The 24953-nt window shown below is 39.5% G+C and overlaps 1 long non-coding RNA gene across 2 annotated transcripts in view; it reads right to left on the bottom strand.

The window, feature by feature from the left end:
• Positions 1–24953, bottom strand: part of LOC123590773 — an 83803-nt gene that overhangs the window by 38745 nt on the left and 20105 nt on the right. Inside the window, exons 4-5 of one of the 2 annotated variants that reach the window (XR_006708969.1) lie at positions 23866–23992; positions 11690–11722 (exon numbers count right to left, since the gene is read on the bottom strand). This is a non-coding gene — a long non-coding RNA (uncharacterized LOC123590773). Of the gene's footprint in view, positions 1–11689; positions 11723–23865; positions 23993–24953 lie in introns of those variants that run through there. The other variant, XR_006708968.1, reaches the window with a different exon arrangement.

Below are 24953 nucleotides of genomic sequence, written 5' to 3'. Positions count from 1 at the left end.
CTCAGAGCATCTCAGAAAATTAAACTCAACATACCAAAACATGATAGATGCACCTTAAACTTTGTATTATCAAGTGATTAACACACATAAAAGGAAAGGTGCAGTGTGACTGACCCCCCATTACCCATCTCTCAACTTCAGCAATTACATACAGTTTCCTCGTTCTGCTTCCTCTCTGTCCTCCAGGGTTTCGTTTGTTTTGTTTTCTGAGATTATTTATTTATTTTTAATGTTTTACTTATTTTTGAAAGAGAGAGAGAGAGAGGCAGAGAAAGAGGGGGACAGAGACTCCCAAGTAGGCTCCACACTGACAGCAGAGAGCTCGATGTGGGGCTTGTACTCAGGAATGGTGAGATCATGACCTGAGCTGAAGTCAGACTCTTAACCAACTGAGCCCCCCAGGCATCCCCGCTCTATCAGGTTATTTTAAAGCAAGTCCCAGCTGTCGTATTATTCACCTGTGACTAATCCAGAATTTATCTCTAGCACCTGAGGACTTTTTTTGTTGCGATGGTAAAATAAACACGACACAAGATTTACTATTTTAACCATCTTTAAGCATACAGTTCAGTGGTATTAGGAACATTCACATTCTTGTGCAGCCATCACCACCACCCATTCCTAGAACTTTTCTCATATTCCCAAACTGAAACTCTGTTCCCATTAAACAGTAACTCCCCGTTCTCCCTTCACTCAACCCGTGACAACCACCACTCTACTCTCTGTCCTTATGAGTTGCACTCCTCTAGACCCTAGTTTCAGTGGAATCATATGATATTTGTCCTTTTGTGTCTGGCTTATTTTACTTAACATAATTTCTTCAAAGTTCATTCATGTTGCAGCGTGAAAAACACTAAGGACTTTTTTTTTTCTGTAGCAAAATCCAGTACCATTTTCATCCTTAATGAAATTAATATGATATTATTAAGATAAATTTCCTTTAATCTAATAGTGCCCTCTTACCCCAAACCCGGCACCATTTTGTGCCATTTATTTGTTAAAGAAACCAGGTCATTTGTCCATAGAATTGTCCATGTTAAATTTGGCTGGTTATATTCTCACTCCCTGGGAAGGATTTGGTATGCCCCTCAATCCCATTATTTCCTGAAAGCTAGTGGGTAGGATCAGAAGCTTGACCAGACTTGGACTATTGTCCAATTTTTTGGCAAGAAGAATTCACGGGGGGTGTGACATATGTTGTATGGTGCCTTTCAGGAGGCTAGTAATGTCTGATTGTCCTTTTAGTGATGTTAAGGTTACTCAGGTGATGCCACCCTGATCTTCTATCCAACTTCTCCATGATAGAATTTCAATACTTAAAGGAGCCACTTTGAATTTATGACCCCCCTACCCAGCTTTTCTCCTCTGTTTGAAGGAAGAAATAGTACCAAAGAAGCTTAAGGATTTGTTCAACATCACTGGTTTGTCAACCAATATATATCAAGTTCCCACTCCTGAGAGAACTCTTTCTTCTGCATACTTCCATGTTGCTCAGTTCGTAAAGAACTTAGTAGGCCATGAAAACTTCCTAGAGTAGACCACAAGCCACAGGAGGGAAGAGAGCTTATCTATTTATTCTCCATTGAATTCCTTGGGCAGATGGCACAGAGCAAAGACTACTAAATATTTGTTATATCAAAGAAAGACAAAAATGAATGAATGAATAATTACTTAATTTAATTAAAAGATGCATGAACTTTTTGGGCACTTTTCCAAACATTAGTTTCTACATACATCTTCATAAAAGAAAGCCAAGTAGCTTTTAATAGATTCTGTCCATGATTCCAACTCAATATAAATTTTAGATACTTGTAAAAAAGCAGTGTAACTCTTTGCAAAATGTCTTTTCTGGGAGCTCTCACAAGGGGTCAAGGACTGGCTTTGATTCCCCCACAGAGCTCTGAAGTCTCTTACCTGGATACTCTGATGCCCCTCTACAATTTGCAGAGAGCAGCCAGGGTGAAATTTTTCAAATGCAATTCTGGTCATGTCATTCCACCACTGAAAACCCTCCAATGTCCTTCCATTGTGCTTTAGAATAAAGCCCAAACTCCTAGCTGGGACCCCCAAGTTCCTATCTAGCCTACCTCATATCCATCTCTCCAGCCTCTTCTCTTAGCTTCTCTTCTCCTTCACTGGCCTCTTCATTTCCCTGACCCTAGAACCTGAAGCCTGTTCCCACCCAAGGACTTTTGTACCTGCTTTCCCCTCTGCCTGGCCTGTTCCCCCACAGATCTTCCTAAGGGTGGCCTCTAATCAATCGCCCTGGGAAAACCCTACTTAAAATAGGCCTCCCTCCTCCTGGTGTCCATCACTGGGGGTATTTACTTCTGTTCCATCACTGTGGGTATTTACTTCATAACACCATCATCATTTTATTTTATTTATATTTTCCCTTGTTGACTATCCCTCTTCTCCATTAAAACAGAAGCTCCATGAAGACAGAGAATTTGTATTTTTACCATTCTATTCTCAACAACTAGCACAGTGCTGAAAACAGAAAATAAATTGAATAACTGTTTACTAGGTGAATGAATTAAGGTAAACCTTTATAACTTGTGAATGCAGAATGCCTAAATCCTTACATCAGCCTGGCTGCTCCCCTATCCTGGGCCTCAATGCAGTATACAGCTAAGCCTTTTGATGCACTATGGCTCCCCTCAGACCCAGACTGTAGGAAATGCTGAAAGAGCCCTGATTTGCTTGGATCTCACATCTAATTTCCCTCATGTGAAGCCTGCTCCCACTTTGGGCCTGAGGTCTAACTCCTAAGGTTGTGGCTTATTCCTTCACCTAAATATCCACATTATTCCTCAGGTCATACATAGACTCTGCCTTTTTCTCCCTGCTTCTCCCTCTGCCTTATTCTTATCCACTCTCCCCTGATCACAGGAGTTAGAGCCTGGTCCTTATCCTATCCCTGTGCTTGGGCCATGCTGCTGCTGACCTGGTGGGTCTCAACTGGATCTATCTCCACTCCCCCATCAAAGCGTCTCACCAACTCTTGACCAAAGCAGCCAACACCAGAATGGTGGGCCATCTTAAGTACTATTACACCAAGAGCAAGCAAACTTGTCTTGCTTCTCCTCTATGGAAGATGGAAAGGGTGTCCCCAAGGTCTTGAAAAGGAAGACGAAGTGGGCCTGTCTCTCTCATAAACACTTAGAATAAAAAGAAACATCAACATTGCAGATTTGAACTATTAAGTTGAACTACATGAAATTGCCAGTATGCTACCTACCAAAAAACAAAAAAGAAGGTTCTTATCAGTCAGCCTAAAACATTTCCCACATGCCTCTTCCACCCAGTCATGGCACACAAAGCTATTGTCAGCTGTTTTAGACTAACTTGGAGTGAAGAAAATATGGACCATAATTAAAGGGTGAAGTCTGAGACCAAAAAATTCCGTGGAAGAGAAAGCCTCCCAACCCCTTTGTCATTGCTTAGGAACACTTGAAGCCAAGGATAAGAAGGAAATATTGGTCATTCATTCGATTCCTCAGCACAAATGCATTCAAGTCCTATGTGCACTAGTCACTATGCCTTTAACCTAACATTATCTTCATACTTTATGTTTAATCCTAGCCTTATTCTTCCTTTCTAGGAAGATCTTTGTGTTACAACAGAAACAGCACTGCTTTAGGGTCCCATATCTGTTCTTAATTAGCTGCATGACCATGGGAGAAGTTTCAGACTCTGAGTTCTGATTTTTCTCATTGATAAAATGGGTATAAGAAATACCCACACTATACTTTGAAAATGAAATCAGTTGATTCATACAACAAGTGTACTCACTACGGGAACATTCCCTTCATTTCTCCTTTTTTTCATAAACACTTTATATATTCTCAGATTTCCTCATAGCAGCCACAGCCTCTATTTTTGATAGGTTTGTACAGTTGGAGCACACACTTAAAAAAGTCTGGGGTAAGGTTCATAGACACCAGGTGAAGAGTCCCTGATGTATGTTTACATGCTCCAATACTCAGTGGATGACTCTGACCCCAAATGATCAATGTTGCTGTTTGCTTTCCTGTTCTATTTTTGGATGTTTTATAAACACACTAATATCAAAGAGCAATATCAGAGTTTGGCTGTCACACTGGACTTTGCCCAAAGTCCTTGGCCAACGTGATCATTGGTCACAACTAATTGTTAACAAAGCTGCAAAGAAGAGCCACCACTCTTATGTCCTGCTAGGGAAAGTATAAATTCAGAATACTTTTTGGAAGACAATTTGACAGTCCATATTAAAACCTCAGAAATGTGTATCACTTGTGATCTAGAAATTCACCATTAAGAATACCTGGTGGGAAAATAATACATTAGATGTTTGTTTATAATACATTGGAGGGGAACCCCTCAATATCCACCCAGAAACTTAATTAAATCAAGTATAGCTTCCCATAAAATGGAATACAATGAGCCACCAGACATTTCACGATGAAATGAGAAAGTGTCATCTGTTGCTAAGTGAATAAAGCTGACTATAAAACAACATAGAACAATGTTTATTTCATTTACTTATTTTTAATAAATACACCAAAGGTTTAACAGCGGTTACATCTACATGAAGGGATTATTGGTGGTTTTTGTCACCCTCTGTGATTTTGTATGTTTTCTAAATTTTCTGCAACCCACATAAAATACTTACAAGGCTTTCAAAATTAGGAGGTGGGTGAAAGGATGCATCTTTTTGTTTCTAAGTAGTTGATTTAAAAACAACTCTTCAAATAGCACTGTCCCATAGGGTTGTAGAGCAGAGAGCACAGACTTCTGAGAATGATGGGGATATAAATAGCCATTTATGTCTATGAAAGATTTGAGGATCAACCCTGTTGACATTCCCCTGTTCTATATCGTTACATGTTTAGAGGATGTTGTAAGTTTTCCAGGCGACATATAAAAGATTGCCTTGACCAGTTGCATTAGACTCAGTGAATAATAATACAATGGAATTTCAGGGCATAAAGGAATCTTCAAAATCAATTTGTTTTGTTCCCCTTCTTAGATGAGGCGTCTACTCAGAGGAGTCAAGTGACTTGTCTTAGGCTACAGAGCTAGTCATGTCCTTACATATGACACTATGTAGAAAGTATATTGGGGTTCAGATGATGAATGGGGAAAGATTACCAGAGACTGGAAAGACCCATCACAAAACTATCCATCTGGAACAAGGTGGAGTATAAAAATCAGTAATGAAACAAGATGAAAACTGTGTCTGCCAGCATTCCACTGAAGGAGAGAGCACAGTGTTTGCTTCAAGGAATGTTATGATAAGCTTACTTGGACTGGAAGTTGAGGCCATGGGGTCATGAAATGGTTGGTGCCAAGGCTTTAGGAAGGGGGCAGAACCTCTCTCCACAAGAGGAGAGAAATGTATCTTTTCCTTAAAAAGGTAAGGATGAGGAAAGAGGAAAGAGATGAGAAATGTTAGTCATGAAACATTGGTGAATAGATGTTTTTTTTGGGGAGGTCCATGAAATAGCTATGTTCTGTACCCAAGTTGAGGCAGTCAGTAGGCTGACTTGTCCCAACTCATCCAAGTTTGCCTAGGACTTTCCTAGTTTAGCAGTCATAGTCCCATGCCCCAGGAGACCCTCAGTCCTGGACAAACCAGGATAGTTTATCACTCCATGGCAACATGCATAGTTATGGGAGTTGGAGGCCTCATTTAACATTTAGTTTACAAAATAACTTTTTTAAAAATCCAAAGGACTGTCAAATTTTGCAAAACACTATGAAGTTTTGTAACAGGTTAAGTGAGCAAAAAGGGAAAGAAAACATCTCTTCCCACATCAAAAGAATGTATAATTTTTCAGAAGCCACTTCCTAGGATAATAGTAATGCTTTAAATTATTTATGAATGTGAGAATCTTAATTAGAAAGCTTCTCTCTTGCCAGTCTTGTGCCTGACGAGCAGGGATTAAATTCCTACCCTCCCAATGGTGCAGCTTACCAAACTTCTGTGATACATGTAGAAATCACATCTCCTATAAATAAAATCAAACTTCCATATGTAAAATGGAAATATAATTGTTGTACTATTTCAAAGTTCCAAGGTTCAAATGAGCTCATGAGTGTAATAGTGACTTAAAAAGTTGCTAGTTTCTTTGACTTTTACTGGTTAGAGGTGCCGTTTGCACTTCTATTTCATTTTTAGATCCTCTGAAAATATGCTTAAGATTGAAGGCAGAAGAAAACTGAATGCAAAAAGCCCCACATCATAGTGCTGGGCCAGAAGCTGCTCCCCAGCTCATGGAAACTGCCACTTTTTCCTCTTCTAAGTTTTCTCACTTTTCCTTTCTTAGTCTAATTCTCTGCAGCTCCAGAGTGAGGATTTGGGTGGCCATCACCCATGCCTCAGAGGAGAACTTGCCTTGGGAGGAAGAGTCAGGTCAGTTGGAAAAAGATGTGCCTTCCTTCTTGTCATTGCATTAAAGCCCTCCAGAGTTTGGTACAGCTCTCATAAACTGCCTTTCTTGTGGTCTCTTTGTGGCCACAATGGTAAGGATAGCATAAGGGGGAGGTGATGATGGAAAGATGTGAATTGAACAACAACAACAACAACAACAACAACGAAAACACCTGTCCATTTAACTCCTAAATAAGAGTTAGGAGTATCTTGTTCTACTGGGTATAGAATAATGGTTCTCAACCCTAACTGAGCATTAGAATCACCAAAGAAATTTGTTAAAAATAGAAATGCTACTATAGATTTACTCAATCTGTAGGTCAGCTATGACCTGAATGTTTGTTTCCCCTCAGAATTTATACATTGAGATCCTAACACCTCAGGTGATAGTATTAGGAAGAGAGGCCTTTAGGAAGTAATTAGGTCATGAGGGTGGCACCCTTGTAAATGGGATTAGTGCCCTTATGAAAGACATCTGAGAGAGATCTCCTGCCTCTTCCACCACGTGAGGACACAATGAGAAGTCTGCAGCCTGGTAAGAGGTCCCTCACCCAACTATGCCAGGACCTTGTGGTTGGACTTCCAGCCTCCAGGACTGTGAAGAATAAATTCCTGTTGTTTTTAGGCCACCTAGTCTGTGGTATTTCGTTATGCCAACCCAAATGGAGTAAGATCAGGTTTATATTTTTAGCAGGCATATGTATATTTAACTACTTCCTCAGATAATTCCAAAGTAAAGTCAGGATTGAGAATCTTGAGTATAGCATATGTGTGCTATACTGGGTGCAATGGGTCTCAGACTGGGGGTTCTGAGGCAAGTAGAATGCAAGCTGCACTCTCAGAAAGGGTGCTTCAGTAGTTAAGAGCACAGGTTCTGAAGTCAGGAGGACCTGGGTTGGAATTCCAGCTCTGCCCATGTATAATCAGACAAATTTCTTAACCTGAGTCTCACTTTCCTTAGGTATAAATTGAGAATGAAAATAAGACCTTCCTGTTAGATGAGAGAATGTTTGCAAAATATTTATAAGCACATTAACAAGGTATACAGTAAATAGCAAAATATAGGCGTTCCTCTACTTCTAACTAGTCATTTAATCCTCTGTTAGTCTCAACAACCTCATCCACAGAACAGAGTGTGCTCAAGATTATCTCTCTGGTGACTCTCAGTTCCCATTTTCTATGACTGAGTAGGATGTAAAGGAGGCATTGGAAAACTTTTTCTCTAAAATGGTAAATATTTTCGTCTTTGCAGACCATACAGTGTCTGCTGCAACTGCTAGACTCTGCCATTATAATGTGAAAGAAGCCATAGTTAATACATAAATGAGTGAGTGTGGCTGTGTTCCAATAAAAGTTTATCAACAAAGACAGGCAGTGGGCCAGATTTGACCCTGGGCTATAGTTTGTAGAACCCTGATATGAAGGATGAAAGGAGAAGGCAAGTTCTTTCCACTCTGTGCTAGTCAGAACAACTGCAGGTACTACAATTTTAGAATATACTAAGGCACAGAGAGGTTACATAATATGCCTATGGTATGCATATTTTTCAAATATGGTCATGACAACGTCTCCCATTGCACATGCTGTTCATACAATGAGACTTTGACATCCTTTCATCAAGAGGTGGGGTCCATATTTCTTACCTTTAACTCTGGGCAAAATTATGACTACGGCATGATGGCACAATGTGTCTTTTGAGACAAGTTCATAAACAGTGATACAGCTTCCATCTGGTTCTCTTGGGACACTTGCCTGTGTAACCTAGACACTATGCTGTGAGAAGCCCAAGGTCTCCTTGTGATAAAACCCACATGGAGAGAAATTGGCAGTTAGCACCAAATTATCAGTCATGGGAATAAGCCATCTTGGAAGTGCATCATCCAACAATAGATGGACCACCCCAGCTGCGAGGATCAGAGATGAAATGTTCCTGCTGAGTGCTGTGCAGGTTGAAGATTCATGAACTAAATAAATTATTGCTTTTACTCTAATCTGTAAGTTTGGAATGGTATATCACGGAGCAATTGATAACATTTGGTACTGGGAACGGGAGGAAAAAGTAAAATACACCATACCAACTTTGGGATTGAATAGTGGGCAGAAATCTAAAGGGCCTTGAAGAGAGTGAAAGCCAAAAGGCCTTAAGAAGGTATAAAAAAAAAAGTGAATTCAATGTTACTTTGAAGCTAGAGGAAAGGGTATCCATATTGTGTAGTGGCAGAAAATTTGACAAGTCAGTCACCTAGGGTAACATGGCCAATAGGAAATGTACCTAGTGAATTTGATGACTTAGCTAAAGGGATTTCCAAAAATATTGGAAAAAGCCACCTTGCTTCTTCTCACTATCTATGATAAAATGTGAGAGGAGACAAATTAGCTAAAGAACAAACTATTGTGTACAAATAAGCCAGGATTTGCAGGGTTTGAAAATAAAACTGTCTCATTCCTAGCCTTTCCAAGATTTTCAAATCTATAAATGGCTTCAAGGGAAAGATGATTAAATACAGGGTGTGACTATAAATCCTTTTGTTAGGGCTTCAGAAAAATTTAACCTGGTGCCTCAGAGACCTTGATAAAAGGACTTCTAAGAATATGAGGGGCATAGATCACCAATGATCTCCATTAAATAATAGGGTTTCCAAGAATCTTAAAGGCAATGTCATCCAGTCGACTCACAGGGGGCCAAATATTTAAAGGTCTGAAATAGGTTTGTGGGTATAACTTTTGTCTAATGGGTAAAGATCAATATGATGCACAGTGTCTTTAAAATATTTTTTCTGGTGGAAGCACTACCAATTTAGGTTGAAAGGGACAAAGACTATATAAAATTAAAAGACTTTTGGACTGGGATATGGACTAAGAAAATTACTCAGCTGCAAACACAGTCTACTGTTTATGCATAATAAAGGATAATTCAGAAGATGGAACCAAGAGTTAGGAGGTAGAGAACCAAGAGCTGTGGAGAACCATTCTAGAGAGTAGGATGAGCCCTAATCAAGGACTAACATATGTGTCTGGCTGGATTCCAAAATTATTATAGCCCCAAACAGTTGTGTGTTTCTTATTTTCCCTCTCTCTGAAAGACAACGTCTGTCAGGTTATTTTATGCCTATCCCAAATTATATGTTGGCTATGAGAAGAGCAGATAATTTGCCTCTCTAGTCACAAGTCATCAGAATAAATACTCAAATGACTGTACTTGATGCCATAACAAGATGAGATTTGGGGTTCTGGGAGAAGGGGATGGCACTCCTCTATCAAAATGTGATACTCTGCCTTCTGAGGCTAGGTCGTAAAAGATAATACAGCTTTTGCCCAGTTATCTTGAACTACTCATCCTTGGAATTCAACCACCAAGCTACAAGACAGCCCAAGCTCTCAGATGGAGAGGTCTCTGTTGAAATTGTCAGCCATGTAAGTGAGCCATCTTGGAAGTAGGTCTTCCAACCTTAAATGTGCCACCCCCAGCTGATACCGTGCAAAAGAGAGATGAGCCACTGAACCTTACCCAAATTGCAGATTTATGCCATAAATAAATGATGATTGTTTTTAAGCCATTATGTTTTAAGCCAACACATTATTATGTTTTAAGTCTGTCACATAGTGACAGATAACTGGAACACTTAACAAGTGGTGGAGCTCACACTTGAACACGGGTATTCTAACTCCAGAGTCCACATTTGCAGTTGATACAGAGTTGATGCAGGATCTGCACTGCCCAGATTTGCCTGCAGGAAAGAAAGGCGTATTCACTCAAGTGCTGCGTATGTTGCTCACCAATGGCTCTCAATTCTCAGGCCTCTACTGTAATTGCCCTTGGCTGAAAAGAGACACCTTGCCTAAGGTCATGGCTCTCTCCAGGAGCAGCTTGCATCCAACATCTGGTTGATGTAGAGACATGAAAGCTCGGCCTCCTTCCCCTGACCTGGGCCAACTCTGAAGGGCTGCCCCAGCTTCAGAACTCTCTGAGGTCAACTAAGGCCTTCCTGCTGCTGTGCCACAGCACAGCTTCTCTCTCTTCCCAATCTGCTTCTTTCACTTCCTCCACAGGTGCAGATCCTGAGAAACCTCCACCAAAACTTCCTGCATGCAAATCTCCATTTCAGAATATTTTTCTTGAGGAACCCAACCTGTAACACTATTCTTATCCATCATGAAAATAGAATGAGATGTCTACAAAGGACACAAGCTGAAGGCATTCAAGCACAGGCACTTGATGGAAATAGGGTAGAGGGAAGTTAGTCTATGTAAGTAACTTTTAGTGATTACCTACTACATGGGAATATAAAAATAAGAGACTGCCTTTATCTAGAAAAGCTTGCCATCTAATAAAGGATATAGACAAACACGGAATTACAATACAGTGTTATAAGTACTATGAGACAGAAGGATTCTAATGGGTCCATGAGAACCTAAAGGACCAGGGACAGTGTCTCTGTGCTTTGAAATATGGCAGAACATGAGCAGCATATAGGGATCCATTGGCACTGCTGAAAATACAAAAGGATGGGAACTGGTAAGTGATATAGCTATAGAAGTTGGCATGGGCTGGACCATGAGAGACTGTGAGTACCCTGCTTAGTGGAATGTATTTTACTTTATAGGAAAATAGGCTTCCACTGAAGGGTTTCAAGAAATGGATCATCAGAGTTATACCCACATTCTAGAAAGATTACAATGGTCACATCTTGGAAGATAATTTTTAAAATGGCAACACTGGAGACAGAAAGAGCATTTAAGGTTTGCTGTAGCAATGATCCAGATGTGAAATTAAGATCTTTATTATTCTTCAGCGGTGCCGACTGAGAAAAATGGGAATTCTGTACCTCTTCCCCAACTCCCTGCCAAAGATTAAACCATCTAATCTGGGCAGTCAATGTTAAATGTGACTGTCTGGACTGATTAAACTGAGCAATTAGCTGATTAATCCTCTCTTCCATGGAGAGGCTGAGAAGGCAGAAGAAACAGCAATAGGTCACCAGTTTTGTTAGGGAAAATTAGTTCCTCCAGCCCCAGCACTTCAGAGAAAGCACCAGTTCCTCAAAATGAAGATCTGTATTAGCCACTTCTGTGACATGCCACTGCCCAGCCAAGTGTTGAGACATTCTGGGCACCCCTAAGGAGTGATTTCCCTGCCCCAGAGTGTCAGGACCACTCGAGGGACTTTCCTCAAGGATGAGAACATTTCTGCTGGCAATGTCTTATCAAGAATATCTAGTCCAGCTTGTGCCAGAACTTATCTGTTGTTTGTGTTTACCTTAAAAAGTTATCAGCCGTCGTTTCTTTGGTTCACAGGAAAGCAGAGACCTGAGAACAGTGCAACAGCAGAAGAAGTATGGAGGAGGTCATTCTCATGATTGGCTGGGAGCAGAATAATCTCAGCGTTAGGACATCTAAGAGTTCAAGAAAATTGCTGGAATCCTTTTATATTCAATTCCCTTAAGATTAGAAGGTGGGAATGGAAATAGGAAGAAAAGTTTCTATTTTGTTTTATTAACTACAATCTACACATACACACATACATACACAACTACCCCAATTCACTTAACATTTTAATTTCTTAAAATAGGTCCTACTTGAGCATATTAAAAAAATTACACAATACAACATACTATAGTAAAAATAATGTTTTTCTCTTTCACCTTGTCTATCTTGTCTCTCATTCTTCTCAATTTCCATGTTAGGGGAATTACTGTGTGCAGTTTCTTCTACATCCTTCCAGTGATATTTTATATATATATATATATATATATATATATATATACACACACACACACACACACACGCACACACACACATATACACACATACATACACACATTTTTACACATATGGTAGCATATTATTCAAGCCATTATTAATATTGCTTTTCTATGCTAATAATACACATTGATGATCTTTCTGTATCCGTACAGATAGAACCTTCTTATTTATTTAGCAGCCACATAGGATTCCAATATATGGTTGGCAATAATTTGTTTAATCAGTCTCTTACATAGATAGACATTGAAACTGTGTCCAAAATTTTGCTACTACAAATAATTAGGCAGTGAATATTGTGTGTATATGTGTATGTATTTGTGCAGTTGTATGCATTTATCAAGTGCATAAATTTATAGAATTGGAAATATTGCATGGAAGGGTATGAGCATTTAAATTTTTGAAATATAGTGCCATACAGGCCCTTTGTTTCCGATGCCCCCACCATACCGTTTCCTTAGTCACTAATGGCTTCCTACTACAAGCACCTGCACGGCTTTGTCTGAGGGATTTCCCTGGCTGTCAAAGTGTGTTTTGACTGCTCTCGGGTAGGCCAGAAAAGCTGGGAACTGAACATACCAAAGAGAAGTCCTCAGTCAATGACAAATAAATGCCCCCACTTTCTTCACCCATTGGCAGGGAACATCTCTATACTGAGGTCTGTAGTGGAACTGAGCCTCAGCTATCCACAATGATAGCCCTCTCATTAACGTACCCTTTTATTGGCTTCCTTCCCTTCCCTCGCCTTTACCCGTGCTACATGGGATCGCCTACTAAGTAAACTACTTGCTCTCAAATCTTTGTCTCAGAGCTTACTTCTGAGGAAACACAATTTAAAAGTACCCTCCACAAAATTTGTGATAATTTGCACCTCCACAAACAATGTCTGATCCCATCCCCATTTCAATTCCATCCCCACTCCAACTCACTATCTGTTTTATTGGTTTTTTTAATTCATTTGTTCATTTGTTCAATAGATACTTCTTGAGTATTCTCTATGTTTCAGGCACTTAGCTGGCCCCTGGATACAATATGAAGCACTACAGATCAGATGTACCTCCATTGCCTGTATTCCTCCTCCTTTAAGTTGACACTTAAATTGCTTCTAAGAAAAGGAAGTCCAATATTATTCCACGGTCAGAGGAAAAGCATTGAAAATGCATAATCTTGACTAAAGAAACACACAAGTGAGGGATTCCAAAAATCTGTTATCAGCAGCAACAAGACTGATTATCAAATCCTCCCCAGGTTTGTAGATGGATGGGGTTGAAGAGAACAGGAGATGTCAGACCTTTGAAGTAGGTCAAAGGGACCTAGGACAGAAGATATTCTTCAGAGATTTCACATGGTGATCGAGACTAGGGTCTTGTCCAGTACAAAAAGAAACTGTGTAGTAAGCAAGCAATTCTGTCATACAGCTACAAGTGTTCTGCTTTCGTGATTTATGGACATGTTTTTGTTTTTCAGACTGCCTGTTTTAATAGTAAAGAACTTTATTCCCAGAGCACTAATTAATGGAGGTATTATTGCTGTTAAAAGAACAAGAAGGAAAGTCACCCCTATTCTGGACAAATGCCACAGTCTGCCTTCTCTGCTCCTAAACCAGGCTGCCGAGCTTTGCTGGGAAGAAGTAGCTCCATTCTGAAATCATGGACTCCAACCACAGCTGAGCCCTGGTTGCTCTGAATATGACCTGATGCTTGCCCACAGTCAACTTCCCCCCATTTTTCTCAGCAGCTATTTTAAACTTTCTCCTTTCTCTTTAACCCCCCTGAGCTTCTACCTTTTGCCTTAATCTAAGCAAATGAAACTTTTTCCTATTTTAAGGGGAAAAACTGGGCAATCCAAACATGGGCTCCTCCATCCACAAATCTCTCCATATCTGCTCCATCTTCTGCTCTCGATTACTGAGAGGACTCAAGGACCTCACCTATTTCTCTGGTCTCCTCCAACTCATTACTGTAGGGCTCACCTCCTATACCTCTTGTATCTTCATTTTCCCAAGGCTTCACTACAGACCTTTGTTTTTAGCAAATAAACATGCCCAGATCTTTGCCAACTTTAATTAAGAGGTGCTTTTTGGGCCATTCCCTCAAACTCGCTCCCTCTCTAATTTCTTTGATAATTTTATGCCTTGAAATAATTGCCTATCCTCACTGCCTTTACTCCACCTCCTCATCACTCCAAACTCCCTGCATCTTCATCCACCCACCACAAACACATGTACTGTTCTCCTTTTCCATATTTTCAAGTCGAATAAACTCTTTTCACATTTCAACCTTCTTCAAAATCTCCATAGCAGTGGTTCTCAAAGGTGGTCCCCAGACCAGCAAGCAATAAATCAATCAATCAATACTACATACATACATACATACATACATACATACATCACCTGGGAACTCTTGAGAGATTTAAACTCTTGGGCTCCAGGGGCACCTGGGTGGCGCAGTCGGTTAAGCGTCCGACTTCAGCCAGGTCACGATCTCGCGGTCCGGGAGTTCGAGCCCCGCGTCAGGCTCTGGGCTGATGGCTCAGAGCCTGGAGCCTGTTTCCGATTCTGTGTCTCCCTCTCTCTCTGCCCCTCCCCTGTTCATGCTCTGTCTCTCTCTCTGTCCCAAAAATAAATAAACGTTGAAAAAATAAAAAATAAAAAAAATAAACTCTTGGGCTCCACTCAAGACTTACTGAATTAGAAATGCTGGGGTGGGGCCCAGCAATCTGTGTTTCAGCAAGACTTCTAGGTGACTCTGAGTTTAATACTTCTAACCTTTCCTCTTCCTTTCCAAGATTCCTTCTTCACTTAATTTCTGTGAGCTAGATAGTACTGATTCTTCTTTTACATTTTAAGCTATTCTTTTTAGTCTCCTTCTTCCATTCATCCATAAATACGGTTTTTCCTGGTGCTCTATTATCTCACTATCTGTCCTGCCCATGTGATGTAATCTATTTACAATACTTCAGTTACAACCAGCATTAGTCAGGACTCTAGGTTATAAATGGCAGAAAATGCAATTCAACTTAAGTGATGTTGAACAATGTTAAACAAAAGATAGAATTTATTGGTTCATGTAACATGTTTGTCTTGCCCCAGGATCTTAAATAATGTTATGAGGATTTGGCCTCATTCTCTTTCTCTCTTAACTCTGCTTCCATCCAACTTGGTTTTGCTTCTAGTCCACGTCCCTCTATGTGGTCCCTTAAAGCTCCAAAAATACATGCTTTCAGTTCCAGGGCCATATTGGTTTATGTGCCCATCTTAAACCAATCATTGTCTCCAACAAAGTAATATGATTACTTGTTAATCCTGAGTCATATCACCATTTCTGGAGGCAGGAGTGAGGTCAACCTCAAAAAAACCGGTGTTTATTTAACATACATTGAGCACTTACTATGTGCCCAGTTCTTTGTTCTAGGAATGCAACAGTGACCAACAGAGTCAAAGTCCCTAGGCTCATGGAGCTTATATTACAGAGGGAGATATAGTCAATACACAAATAAACAAACAAAGGAAGATAAGCATAGGAAGATAAGGGAGTGGAGAGTGGTAAGCTGCTGAGAGGGACAGGGGTAACTTCCCAGAAAATATCAGGATGTTGTTAACAGAAGGAATAATGAATTCTAAGTGGGTAAAAACAATAGATACAATTCCCAGGTCTACATCTTTAACAATATAATCAATTGCCTATTGACCCTATCACTTAATAGGAAAATTAAAATTCCCAAACTGAAATTAGCATATGCCCTACTTTGAAGTTCTTACTCAGTTTTCTTTGAATTGTTTTTCCTTTTTAAATGCATGGTTTTTTTTTAACTATTAGGGATCAATATCTTGTCTTCATCCCTTCAAACTGGAAGTTATAAATAACAAAGGATAGTAGAATGGAAGCCTCACAAACAGGAATGGAGAGAAACTACAAAGACTATTTTTGAGAAGTCTTAGGTAGGAAGTTTGTTGAAAGATGAAGTGTAAAGAAATGAACAACAACCTATGAACAACAGAAATGAACAACTTCCTATGAAGAATAACCTTCCTATGAAGTCCCCTCCAATCATCCAATGAAATACTCTGGGTAAAATCTTAAATCTAGAATGACTTCATTTGTCCATTATCTCTAGCTTCTACCTGATGGTTCATGATATAAGCCAAACTGATTATCTAATTTCCCAGGTCAAGTTTCACTCACCAAATCTTGCAAATTCTGCTTCCTAAATGTTTTTGGAAAATATTCTCTAACCAACATTCCTGTGACTATTTCTCTAGTTCATGGCCCACCATCTCTTTTCTGATTCTTTCATCTGAATCCTACCCAGTCTTCTTGTTTGTAGTATTGTCCCCTTCCTCAATATTCTTCACATTATTTCTGGAAAGGTCTTAGATTTCCAAGCAGTACAACCTACTGTACTGTAGGTTGATTTGATGTTTTAGGGGAAAAAAATCTAATGTGAGGCTGCTCAGCCTGATTATGTGTTTTTGTTAGCCACATTCAACTGATAAGGTGCAGCTAGGGAATCAACAGAGATTTAGAGTTGGGGTTTTTGCCTGACAAATATGGTGGGAGGAGGGATGGACAAGGTATATATACACATAGGGATGGATTAAAGTGCCAGGTCATAGAACCTAAATTGGTAGAGAGGGAAGCAAGGGCATGAGGGAATAAGACAGGGAAATATGGTAGAATCAAAGGATTGGATATCCCAGTGGGGTTAAGAATGGTTAGAGGAAGAGTACTGAAAGAAGTAAACTGGAAAGATAGAAGATGGTATGTAGGCAGTGGTAGGTATACTTGGAATAGGGATTTTGGAGATGATACTTTTTTTTCTTCCCTGAGGACATGTTTATCTAACATATTCTGAAAACAATGGAAAATGGATTGAATTCAATTTAAAGTGAAAGCATGCTTTTGCATTGGAATTTTGAGGAATAATACTTGGTCACCTAAGTAAGTGGCAAAAGCCACAAACCCCCAAACATAAACTTGAACCCTGAACCCTCGGATTAAACATCTGATGCTCTACCAACTGAGATACCCAAGAGAGTAGTAATTGAAATAGAAATCTCTAGGGTATAGTGTGTGCCTATGGAAGGTGGGTGATAGCTGAGACAGAGTGGAGGAACAGATGATTGGATGCAAGGAAGCCAAGGAGTTCAAAGACCACATTATCAGATGGATTGTTCATATGGATGCTATAGTCCTCAAGAATGGTTACAAGAACAATGATGGAAGGAAAGACAATGATCCAGACAACAAATCTTCAATGAGTGAAAGGGAATGACTAGGAAGACAATGGGTAATAGCAATAAGGTGGGATAGAAGGTGGCATATTCTGACAGCTTGTGCTCCCCAGGAGCTGGAAGTAGAGTAGCTTGGGAAAGAAAGAGCAAAATCAGAAAATTGTCATGGGGAATAAAAAGGACATCTGTCCATCATTTCCAGACCCTGCTGTTTATGAAATATAACATGAAAAAATAAAAGTTTCAAGAGAAGACTAGGAAAAATTGCTGTCCTCAAGAGACAGATGGGTTTCAGTTAGAGTAAAAAGGGGAAGCAAAAGATGAAGAAATGGGGGATTTTGCTGATGACATGTCATGAGTTCCAAAGAGCATAGTTGAAGAGTTTGGGGAAGGAATACAGAAGACTAAGTCAGATTAAGGAACGTGTAGGGCAGGATAAAGAATATTCATTATGAGATGTGACCTGAAATGTAAACAAGGATCAAAAACATGATGGGGTTAGTCTACGTAGTCTTTTAGAGGGAAGTTAGTAACAAGCTCTGGTTGTAGTCTCCTTTCTGTGACTGGTCTCTGAAGCAGTTTTCAGTAATGAGGTGGGAAGTGTTGGAAAGCAACATGGTCTTGCTAAAAAGCACGAGAAGCTCTGTTAGCCTTTTAAGGAACCCCAAAGCAATTCCTATTAACCTCTGCATAAACTGGAACCTTTCCAGGGACTGTTTGTACTTCTAAGTGAGGCTGTTTTCCTTAAGTATATGGAGGGAAGGGATTTGGGCCTTTACATCTTGCCTCCTCTGATCCATTTTTATGTATGTTCCTCCACTTCCCCTCAGCTAATTGTCTAGAGAGTTAACATGGCAGAACAAAAATTACAGTTGCTACTCAAATCATCAAAATAAGATAAATACTAATCATCAAATCATCAAAAATAAACAAATCATCAAAATAAGATAAACACTAATATTTAATATAATGTCTTTCTAAATTAAAGCTAACAAATATGACAGAGAGATCAATGTGACTATTTTCAGTTTGAATGAAATTTCAGAATCTGAAATTCTTTTGGATAGCTATTAGGTGTCCACTGTGGATTAATGACAGGGATAGTAAATTTTATAGTAGGTGATATTTCCTATGGACATTGCAATCATTCATATTAGCTAGCTTATCTATCAAGGCTTAAATAAATTTGAGAACATCCAAATTGGTTTGAAACAGGTCACCTTGACCTTGACCCAATTTTTCTACCAAAGAGAGGCCATCAGGAAACTCTGTATACAGATAGCACAAAATAGGTTCCAAATTGGAAAACTTTATGTTAGTGGTTTGTACTCAATGTATATAAACATTCTCACACTAACAACATCTACTTTACTAGCACTTTTTGTGTGCTCAATCCGTGAAGTATGTATCCATATCCTAATTTTATAGGTAAGTAGTTTTCCAGAGAATAAATAACTAGCCCAAAATCATACCAGCAATTAATGATGCTGCTGGGATTTAAGTCTCAGTCTGCTTCAACCTGGGATTATAGATAGAAAAGCTCAGAGAGAATGAGTAAATATCCAAGGTCATAGAACTATTTGGCAATACTTCTGGGATTTAAATCCAGGTCTTGTCTCAAGTTCTGTGACACTTAATTTGGGGTTATTTACTCTTTCCAACACAATGCTTCTATGTCCCAACCTAGACCATCTTGAAGCTTGGCCTATCCACCCAAAAATCTATGTCTAAACTTCCTTTCTTTTAGTGTTGCTTCTCTTTTCTGAGGCACACAAATCTAGAAGAAATCTTTTTCCCAGGCAAGTGCCCATCAATGTGTCCAAGAGGCCATTCTATTTATTCACCTACCTCTTCCGCAAAGTGCCATATTAGTGAACATATATAGCAAAGATACATTTCTTCTTTCTTGTTCTGTTGCCCAGTTGAGATCACTGTACCTCATTATTCTGTACATTATCCCTCATGAGATCTCCCATTCTCCATTTCAGTAAGATATCAAATGAATAGACAGGTGGACTTGTGGTTTCTAAGGTCCCTTCCAATACTAAAATACCATGAGTCTCTCAATACTGTACTTCTGATTCTTGTCTTGAAACATGGTACATTAAGCACTGATAGCAAATATGTGCTTTTCCTTGCTATCACTCCTCCTCCACCCCTCCACAAGGATATGCATAGTATTTATTTTAAGTGTTAGCTTTGCATTTCTATAGTTTCTTCTATGATGTCAAGTAATAAGGTTTAGTCACGAAGAGGGAAGGTTGTTATGGTTTTCTGTATTTGCCATCTAAGTTTCCACATACTGAGTAGTAAGATGAAAAGATGATGTTGGCTTTCCTGTCTTTGAGGCTGAGAGTCCATATGTACTAATGAGTGGTTCATGTGCTTCTTCTAGATGTCTACAGATTGTCTGTTTTAGAAACTTTCTTGGCAATTTACCAATTAAGTTTTGTCTATTGCAGCTTCTGATTTTCTATGAGTTTTCTCAAATAGCTTTCCACCTACATCTAACACAATTTTGGTTCAGTTCTGTGAACTAAATAAAATTATTTTCTTTTTTTTTATGTTTATTTATTTTTCACAGAGAGAGAGAGAGAGAGACAGAGCTTGAGCGGGGAAGTGGCAGAGAGAGAGGGAGACACAGAATCGGAAGCAGGCTCCAGGCTCTGAGCTGTCAGCACAGAGCCTGATGCAGGGCTCGAACTCACAGACCGCGAGATCATGACCTGAGCCGAAGTTGGACGCTCAACCAACTGAACCACCCAGGTGCCCCAGATTAAATTATTTTCTGCCAATAAACTAAAATTATCATAATTATAATTCAGTAACATAAGAAGCAGTATCTAATTCACCAATGATTTGTGTTCTAAATGTTTATGTACTCCAAGAAATCGTAGCTGCATGAAGGAACTGAGGCCTGTGGACATTAACCCACTTGCTAGGATATTGGCTATGAAGTCACACTACAATACAAAGCCCTTCCTTTTATTCCAATTTTCTTTTTACTCTACCTACTTTTAAGAAGTGCTTTTTTTTCCTAAAGAAAAGATTATTTCTATTCAGTTGGAATCAGACCTTTAGGAATTCTTACCACTGATAACACTATGATTTCCCCTACTCCCTATAACAATATACACATTTTTAATTCAGTAGGGAAAAGTCCAACAACAGAAAGGTAAAAGGAGAGAGAGAGATGAGCTGGCAGCTGGATGGGAAGGTAGAATCAAGATGGGAGAAGGGCAAGCATATTTATGTGCTAGTGAGAATGATGCAGGAGGGAGGACTAATTGAGAATACAGGAGAGAAGGGAAGAATTTCTAGAGTGAGGTCCTTGAACAGGCAAGAGGGAAGGCAAAGGTGATTAGTCTCAACTAGGAGCATGGGCATGTACATCTGCTAGTGGGAAACCTACAGTATGTGGCTACAAAAAAATGGGTGGACAAAAGAATACCATGGGAGGAAGTTGTAGGAAGTCTCTTTTGATGCTTCTATCTTTTTGATGAAACAGGAAGTAAGGTCTTCAACTAAGAGTGAGGATGGTGGTAGAGGTGGTAGAGAATTTGAGAGATGAGAGAAAATGAAAACCACCATCTATAAGAGGAGGTGAGTGAACAGATAAAGGAAATGAAGTATGATTGCTAGCCAAGGTCAAGGGCCCATTCTCCCCTCTCTGCTGACCATAGCAATAAATACATACCAATAATCACATAATCTAGGAATTCATCATCACATGTTTAATTTAATACTTCATGGTTATATCATCTCTAATCTTTTTGTGTGTTTAGTGTCTCTTAAATCAAAAGAGCTAGCTCCTCCAAGTCATAGATCATGTCATGTATTTCTCTGTGTCCTCCTGGTGCCAACTAATGGAGTGGGACACATAGTAGAAGTTCCATGAATGCTCACTGCTTTCAATTAGAACCATAACTGCTCCCTCTCTAGAATCAGAAACTGACCTCATGTGGCAGCACTCACAAGCATGATGCCAACACAAAAAGAGAATGTGGTTCAGAATGGTTGATTTTGAGCTCCCTGGTCTTAGAGCTTGGGGATTTGGACTGGGGGTAATGGTTAGGAGGGTACCAACTGGGATACAAATATCTACACTGGAGAGTTGTATGCTCTGTGGAGACTTCAGACTACAGAGGTGGCTTTGGAAGACTTACTGTGTTCAAGTAACGTCACCAGGAATGCATGACAAAACCTTATCCAGCCCATGGCAAATATAGTAAAACACAGTCAAATCTTTATCTGTGCCATTTAGATAAGTTAACTGTTAATCCATTTGCTTGCTCATTTTTCAAGAACATTTGAATATTTGTTTCAATTTATACAAACTACAACTTTAAATGAGAAAACTTTGATTCAACTCTTAGTACTAAGCTTATTCTGCCAGCTAAAAAGTTTAAGCAACTTGAGATTTTAGTTTTTATTATTGGTCCTTTAACCATGATTATCATAACAGGTAATTTCTTTTAAAGAACTACTTCTAGATTCTTACATTTTTAATCTTATTTCAAATTTAAATTATTTACCATCTCTTGAGTCTAACTTATTTTCTACCTGCATTTAAAAAAAAAAGTTACTTTGGGTTCATGTTGTTTAGTTAAAGCCCACAGTTAGTGCCCACAGCACACTTTCCCTTTGTGTTTCTAGGAGGCCTTTTTTCAAAGTGGGTCAGTGACACAATCAATTAACCCAGGTACTGGATAGAAGAATGCAGCTAGAAGAATATAGATTGTATTTCTACTTCTTACCTTCTTACCATGTTGCCTATTATGCTCAATGACTATCTTTTGAATGAAGGAATAAATATACAAATAAGTGTCTGTATGCCTATACGAATGCATACAAGAGGAGAAGGTCATAAACAAGTGATATGGGAGTTTACAGGGATGAATCATCACTTCTAGCCAGTGCAGGGGTGAGGAGGGTGTGGAAGAAATGGCAGGACGATTAAGGAAGGATGGGTGGAAAACATGCCAGAATTTTTAAGCCAAATGTGCTGAGGTTGAGGTAAGGATGAAAATGACTTTAGTAGGAGCCGAAGGTACAAATGGGGCAACACATGTCTAGAGTATAGTAAGCAGTCTAATTTGGTCCGATGGACAGATGAGTTATGGAACAAGAGGTACTTTTGTTTGCAAAGGTACGTTTAGGCTTATTTGTAAAGGGCTTGGAAGTTGTACTGATTTATATAACTTCAAAATAAAAAGCTGGTGTGATTCAATACATTACCCTCCAGGATAGAGAACATTGTGAAGCAGATATCTACAAAGAATCTAAATACTTCTTTTATTTTTTAATGTTTATTTATTCATTTTGAGAGAAAATGCAGAAGCTGAGGAGGGGCAGAGAGAGAGGAAGAGAGAGAATCCCATGCTGGTTCCTTGTTGTCAGCACAAAGCCCAACGCGGGGCTTGAACTCACAAACCACGAGATCATGACCTGAGCCAAAATCAAGAGCTGGATGCTTAACAGACTGAGCCGCCCATGTGTCCCAAGTCTAAATTCTTCTTAAGATGACTCTTTAGAGGTTGCTTAGAATGTCTCCTTTTGGAGGACATTTTGAAATGTAAGCAACACAACAAATAGAAGCCTCTTGTTCTGACAGTGCAGGACACTGAAAGGTCTGATTTTACAAAGTTTGGATACTCAGTGATACAGTCAAGGTGATCTCTATCTGCATTTGCATTCCTTGTCCCTAGAAATTTCCGGCAAAAGTCCGTTTGACAGTAGAAATGAGCATGGCACCATGAGACTAAAGTGAAAAAGAAAGATCTCAGATGGAAAGGTCCTTCAGTATTGCCTTTGCTTGCTCTTTCTTTTCTTTTTCTCTTTCTTCCCACTGCTTTTTACGTGTTTGTTTTGTTTTGCACACGTACACTTACTTAACTGGAACTATGGGATTTAGCATTATAATTCCACATGTATCATATTTCAAGTGTTTCTCTGTCTCAGTTACTAAAATCAGACTTCCTGGGCAAGGAGAAAGCCTCCACTCTGCTCCCAGCAGATGATTGGGACATAATGAACATCTGGAATGTATACTCAGCTTCTTTACATGATTACTGATAGACCCAATCCTATTGCGTTCTTCCAGGACTATAAAAACGTGTTAACATGGTTACATCACACACTTCAGCTGGTTTGTATAAGGCTGATTTTGTCACATGATATTTACTTTAAAAAGTAAATAATAGTCTCATTCAAAGTGATGCTGTAATTCAGGGCACCCATGTCAGCCCAGCCCTGGCATTTCCTGCCCATTTTCTGGACTTAACCAAATTACTTAGCACTGAGCTATGTAAATGTATTCTCCAGGCAGCATAATTTAGTAGTTTCAGGAGAATGAAGTTTTCTCCAGTTTGGGATGACCCCAGCTTCAGTGTGAGTAGCTGGTATGCCCTAAATGATGAATTGGATCTTCTAGTCATATGTTTCAGAAATGACTTACCTTTCACAAAGAAAATCCCTCTTGTGTAGGATAACACAGCCCTGGGTTTGGCATGTTCGGGACATTATTGCTGGTAAAATTTTTCAAAAGGGCTCAATGAAGATCCTGTGGAATTGTTATTTATAACCTGCAAAAATGCAAATTTATCATCACTGATGCTAAATGCTGACAATTGCTATTGTCTGGTTATTCCTGACTACACTTAGCATTTGTTCTTGGTTCTTCGCTCCCACTGAAAAAAATTCCCTTCATTCCCCAGGAACTTTGGGTTTTATGCCTTGTCTATTTTGTGTTTGGGTCTTAAGAGTTGGTTAGGTTTGGATCACAAGAGTCCCTTGCCCCACTGAGGCTATCCATGGATGCAACACTGGCATATTGTCTGTTGTTTAACAACACATGCTTTATCTGAAAAATCCACAAGTGAGTGGGTAGGAAAAGTTCAGATGTTGGAAAACTTGACCTAGATAGCCGCTTGGGAAAAACAGATGCCCTCACTTAGCAGCCCCAGCCTCTCTTCAAACACTGCAAATGCTACAAATGCCTCTGGATGTCTCTTGCTTTCCAAAGTAGTGGAGTGAGTTTAACAACCTTGGCACCTTGCAGAGAAGCTAGCTACTCCAGGATATGGGATTGCTACCTTGATGGGAACCCAAGCAGGGAAGGAGCCTGCCAGTTGGATTGGCAGTGATCTAGCCCCAGCAAGATCCAAATCTGAAGTCACCATCTTCCTTGTGAAGAATCAGAAAAGGAAAGCCAGAGAGCAGTTGATTAAAGGGAACTAGTTCAGCTAGGATTCATTAGCCAGTAAAAGAATGGAAAGAAAGGGGTATGGAAACGAACACAAAGAGTAACTGGGAACGAAAGGCCAAAATACTAGTTAGTGAACATACAGTCTGGTCAAAGCAACCTACCTTGAATCGCAGAAAAGTCAGCAAAAAATTAGGAACTGTTCCTAATCTATCCTGAGGTCCATTTGGGAATTGCCAGACAGGAAAAGTAATAGCTTTCTGAGAACCCTCAACCTGTACTGGTTCTAAGGCAGGTTGAGAGGGATTTGCTCTGTTATCCATCCCAGGACAACCTGTAGC

Source organism: Leopardus geoffroyi, chromosome B4 (assembly GCF_018350155.1).
Source record: "Leopardus geoffroyi isolate Oge1 chromosome B4, O.geoffroyi_Oge1_pat1.0, whole genome shotgun sequence".
NCBI lineage: Eukaryota > Metazoa > Chordata > Mammalia > Carnivora > Felidae > Leopardus > Leopardus geoffroyi.
This window is presented reverse-complemented; position numbering and strand designations above follow the sequence as displayed.